Source organism: Bos grunniens, chromosome 7 (assembly GCF_055505025.1).
Source record: "Bos grunniens cultivar Pamir isolate PY7600 chromosome 7, Bosgru_T2T1.0, whole genome shotgun sequence".
Lineage (NCBI taxonomy): Eukaryota > Metazoa > Chordata > Mammalia > Artiodactyla > Bovidae > Bos > Bos grunniens.
Window position 1 is genome coordinate 39,811,655 of NC_141171.1, and position 5,733 is coordinate 39,817,387.

At 39.8% G+C, this 5,733-nt stretch overlaps 1 pseudogene; it reads right to left on the reverse strand.

The window, feature by feature from the left end:
- Window positions 1-1,407: 1,407 nt before the first annotated feature.
- LOC147369120 (mitochondrial fission factor pseudogene) lies at window positions 1,408-2,076 on the reverse strand (annotated as a pseudogene).
- Window positions 2,077-5,733: the final 3,657 nt, after the last annotated feature.

Below are 5,733 nucleotides of genomic sequence, written 5' to 3' on the forward strand. Positions count from 1 at the left end.
CTGTACCCTCAGTTTCCCCACACTAATTTTCTCACTGAACTTCCCTTTCCCCCTGAAGCTCTCCTCATCCCATTTTCTTCTGAATCCCTCAGAACCTGTCCCTTTGAATTAAGTAAGCCTTCTGAGAATCCAGAGGTTAAACTCTTAAATTTTTATATTCTTTGGTCTAAAACTGAACTGTAAGCATTATTCAAAGTGTTTCTCAAAGTAAACAAAGATCCTTGCAGATTTGCTAAGGAATTTAATATATCAGTCTTACCAATCTTGTTTCTTTGATCTATATCAGTTAGATCATAAGCTTGTTGATGAAGGCTGTTTCTAGCATTGAAAGAAAATTTCTGATTGGGAAAGTCCTGAAAGGTCTAGAATTAGAACTAGGAGAGCAACCTTCTAACTTATACCATCAGGCCCAAGAAATCCCTAGATGACTTCATTGGGCAATTCCTAGCACTTTTCCAAAGCTTAATGATTGGACTAAAGGAACAAAACTCATGCTTACTTACAAACATCTGATTAATCTGTTCATCACTATTATAATCAACTTCAGGTTATTTTAAAGAAAAGTCTGGTCTTCTTTCAGATGTTGATCCCACTCATGTAGATTTAACTCTGATTATTAATGGTCTGAACAAGGATCTAGTAAAAAGGAACAGGGTGTAATGGGAAACTGTCCACTCCAGATTTAGTTAATCTGATAAACCAGCTCTCTCACACTCTGGATGAGTCACCTAAAAGGAAAACTGCCAAAATTCTTAATCTTAAATTTCAGCAGATAAAATTTCCTAAAAGAAACAAAAAACTTCCTAGCTTCTGTTATTAGTGCAAAGAGGACACTGGAAAAGAGATTGTTAACAGACTCAAGCACTTCAGTCACCATCAGCCCTCTAAGTGGGCTTTCCAACTTCTTCCCAATTCCCAGTTGTGGGGCTCCAAGGAACTGTAGGGGCTTTTCTCAATCCTCCCTCTTCGTCAGCTTGGAGAACCAGTCCTCCAGATTTGAGATGGATCTCTTCTAGTCCATCTGAGCCACTCTTGATGCTCAACCCCACTACTAGAAAGCAGTCCCTGCCTTGAGTTCAAATAATGGGGATCTCTAATGAGATTCATAAGAGATTCTTGTCTGTGAACTGATTCCTTTTTGTTTGGGCCCTTTGAGAGACAACACTCTTTTCTCCTTAGTTCCTCTGTCCCCTTTCATATATTACACTGATAATTCTTCTTAAAGTAGTATCATGCTCAAATTGCTTTCTTCTGAAAAGGGAAAATAATTCTGGAATTTGACAGTAGTCATCAAAGCAGCCAACCAGATGACTTAAGTGACTCTTTGACATCTTTTTTTTTTTTTTAAGTTTGCAAATTCTTTATATTTCCAGCTATTGAGACAACATTTCTGAGTTGAGGTTACCTCTAGCAGCAAAACCAGAGCCAGCTATTAAGCAGCCAGAATGCTACAGTATACACGACCATTTATTTTTAGCATGTTCTTTGTTCTCCTCTTCCAGAAGCTGCAGACATCTATTTAATTTATCTGTAGTCATAATCAAGCTGTATCTACAACTGTCATGTCTCCTGAAGTTCCTTCAATCATTGCATATATATTTGAAAAGCCATACATGGAGTCAGTTCTAACCAGCTGGCCATTTTGGTGAACAACATTTTCATTCATAGAGAGCTTTATTTTTAGCCTGCCAAGTGCATGGATTTTTTCATTTTGAGGGGATGGAGGAGGTCCTTCTAAATCCAGAAAATCTAGTGGTCTTTCACTTAGGGTAAGTACAGGAGGTGGTGTTTTTAGTGCCATAGGCTTAAAGGGAGTTGACTGTGTACGGTCTGGTCTTGAAATCTGCTGGTCTTGAAAATGGAATGTTCATTATTTCCTGCTACAATTCTCTCTGGAAGCTGCATAATCACACTAGCATTTGAAACTCCTTCTTGGAATCCTTGTTCCAGGTCAGCATTTGTTGGTGTTATCTTTCATTTTTCCAGGACCCTCACTTACTGACCTTTGGTGTATTACATTTCCTACTGAATTTGACTAATTTCTGCCATCTTAGCAGCAGGAGAAGGAAATGCTGCCCCACTTACTAAATGTATACCAACGACTGCTTGTTTTCTGGCATTATCTGCTTCTTAGCTTCATATTAAATCCTTTAACTTGCCTCAATATGCATGTGCTGGACTAAGAGCCACTTCTGTCCCCTTGGGTCCACTGGAGGGTCCCCAGCAAGGGCCACCACCCACTGGCTCTCCTTTTTGACATCTTTTATCAGCTCGGTCTCTGAGCTGATTCTGGAAACACTGGTCATTTATCTTTATTAAATCAACTACTACCTTCCCATCACTTCATGGGAAATAGATGGGGAAACACTGGAAACAGTGTCAGACTTTATTTTTTTGGGCTCCAAAATCACTACAGATGGTGACTGCAGCCATGAAATTAAAAGATGCTTACTCCTTGGAAGGAGTTATGACCAACCGAGATAGCATATTCAAAAGCAGAGACATTACTTTGCCAACAAAGGTCCGTCTAGTCAAGGCTATGGTTTTTCCTGTGGTCATGTATGGATGTGAGAGTTGGACTGTGAAGAAGGCTGAGCGCCAAAGAATTGATGCTTTTGAACTGTGGTGTTGGAGAAGACTCTTGAGAGTCCCTTGGACTGCAAGGAGATCCAACCAGTCCATTTTGAAGGAGATCAGCCCTGGGATTTCTTTGGAAGGGCTGATGTTGATGCTGAAACTCCAATACTTTGGCCACCTCATGCGAAGAGTTGACTCATTGGAAAAGACTCTGATGCTGGGAGGAACCGGGGGCAGGAGGAGACGGGGCCAACAGACGATGAGATGGCTGGATGGCATCACTGACTAGATGGACGTGAATTTGAGTGAACTTTGGGAGTTGGTGATGGACAGGGAGGCCTGGCGTGCTGTGATTCATGGGGTCGCAAAGAGTCGGACACGACTGAGCAACTGAACTGAACTAAACTGAACCTTCCTTATAGACAAAATTGCCAATTGATATCGACAAGATTCACAGTGTACTATCCACTGATTCAAATAGATCCCTCAAAACCTCTCCCCAGAACTAATCCATATCCTATAAGTAAAGAATCCTTTCATGGCATAAAGCCCATGCTGCTGCTGCTGCTGCTAAATCGCTTCAGTCATGTCCGACTCTGTGCGACCCCATAGACGGCAGCCCACCAGGCTCCCCTGTCCCTGAGATTCTCCAGGCAAAAACACTGGAGTGGGTTGCCATTTCTTTCTCAAATGCATGCAAGTGAAAATGAAAGTGAAGTCACTCAGTCGTGTCTGACCCCATAGACGGCAGCCTGCCAGGCTCCTCCATCCATGGGATTTTCCAGGCAAGAGTACTGGAGTGGGTTGCCATTGCCTTGATAGGACATTAGAAGTCTCAAAAGACCCATTTCTTGGAATAGTTCCTGTAATATCCCTATTTTACTAATGAGAAAACCTGAGGGCTGAGGGTGGAGGCTTGCTGAGGACCTCAGAACAATAAACAATGTTGTTAACCTGCCACACCCTGTTGTTATTAACCCTCATACTTTACTAACATCCATTCCCACTGGATGTAAATGTTCCACTGTAATTCAATTTATGCAGTGCATTTTTTAGTATTTCAGTTGATGGACTACTGTGTATCATTTTTGCCTTTACGTTGGAATAAAACCAGTTCACCTGGACAGTAATCCCTCAGGGTTTTACTGAGAGTTCTTATTTCTCACAAATCCTCAAAGCTGATCTAGATAATATATAGTTCCCAGAAATTCTACTTTGTTGCAATATGTGGATGATTTGCTTTTTTGCTGTCCTCAGGCCTCTTCACAGGAAGACAGCATCCACTTGCTAAAGCTTTTAGCATTAAAGGGACACGAGGTTGTCAAGGAAAATTGTAGTTTGCCCAAACCCAGGTTTGATATTTAGGGCATCTGATATCAGAACAAGAGTTATACCTAGTTTCAGATAGGTTTTATGGTGTCTTTAAGTGTCCCCAAACGCCAAACATTAATTTCAAGGTTTTCTCAGATTAGTCAGCTTTTGCTGAAAATGTATTCCAAGTTTCTCTCATACAGACAAACTTCTGTATGTTTTGTAGCTTATTATTTTGGAATGTTGTAAATGCATCATGGCTTACTTCTAGCTGAAGTAAAATTTAAAATGGCCCTTATGTTTAGGTGTTATTAGATGCAATACTTTTACCTGCCAGTTTAGCTCTTAAGATTTCAGGGCATTCTAAACTTAATGCTCTAGAAGCTAAGGGAAATTTATCTTATTGACATTTCCACAAGGAATGCTTCTCTTAAAGGCACCAATAGCAGCTGAACCTCTGTCATGGTCCAAAAGGGTATTTCCCCAAATGATAACTTAGGTAAACTGGCCCGGAGAAGTTCAACAATTCGCCTCAGGAAAGGAAAAACAAGATTGGAAATCCAGTAATTGTTTTGATAAAAAGAGAATGCTCTAATCAGCCCAGTGCTCTGTGATGTTCTGAGGGGCTGGGGGCGGGGGGGAGCATGGGAGAGAAGCTCAGGAGGGAGGGGATATATGTATACTTATGGCTGATTCATATTGTTGTATGGCAGAAACCACCACAATATTGTAAAACAATTATTCTTTGATTAAAAATTAATTAAAAAAAAAAAGAGAGAACACTCTGGTTTGGACCAAACAACAACCCAGTCTTAACTGGAAACTTTAAAATTCCTACCCTAACTGGACCTGCACATCATCAGGTGACCTGAAAGTAAAGATTTCCCAGAATTGAAGGAGACCATGTTTGAGTTCTACTTCTTTTGCTGTTTGGGGGACTTGCCTGTGATTTGCCATGCTTGCAGACTGAATTGTAATTCTCTGTTGAATAAACCCAATTTTTCTGGTGAAATAACTGGCAGTCTATTTGTTTTCAGTCCATACAATTCAGTGACATTTAGTACAACCACTTTTGTGCAACCCTCACCATTACTTAGCTTCAGAACATTTTCATCATCCCCCAAAGAAACTCTTGTACCCATTAAGCAGTCACTCCCCATTCATCTGTTCTCCAGACCTTGGAAACCAGTAATTTACTGTCTCTTGGCTTGCCTATTCTGGATATTTTGCATAAATGGAGTCATACAATGCATAACCTTTGTGTCTGACTTCTTTCACTTAACATAATGTTTACAAGGTTCATCCATGTTTTGGCATGTATCTACATTTTATTCCTTTTTATTGCTGAATAATATTTCACTGTATGGATATACTCCATTTTATTTATCCACTCACTGATGATAGATACTTGAGTTGTTTCCATCTTTTGGCTATTGTGAACAGTGCTTCTTTGAACAGTTGTGAACAGGTTTTTGTGTGAACAATTGTTTTCAGTTCTCTTGGGTATACACCTAGGAGTTGAATTTCTTGGTCTATGGTAATTCTGTATTTAACATCACAAAACTGTTTTCAACAGCAGCAGCACCGTTTAACAGTTTCATCATTCACGCACAAGGGTTCAATTTCTTCATGTCCTTACCAACATCTGTTATTAAAAAATAGCCATGTGGTATTTTTGGATTTATTATATCACATAATGGATCTGATATATCTCATTGTGGTTTTGACTTGCATTTCTTGCATTATAATTAATGATGTTGAACATCTTTTCATTTGGTTATTGGCTGTTTGTATATTTTCTTTAGGGAAATGTCTATTCGATTACTTTTCCCCCCTTTTAATTGC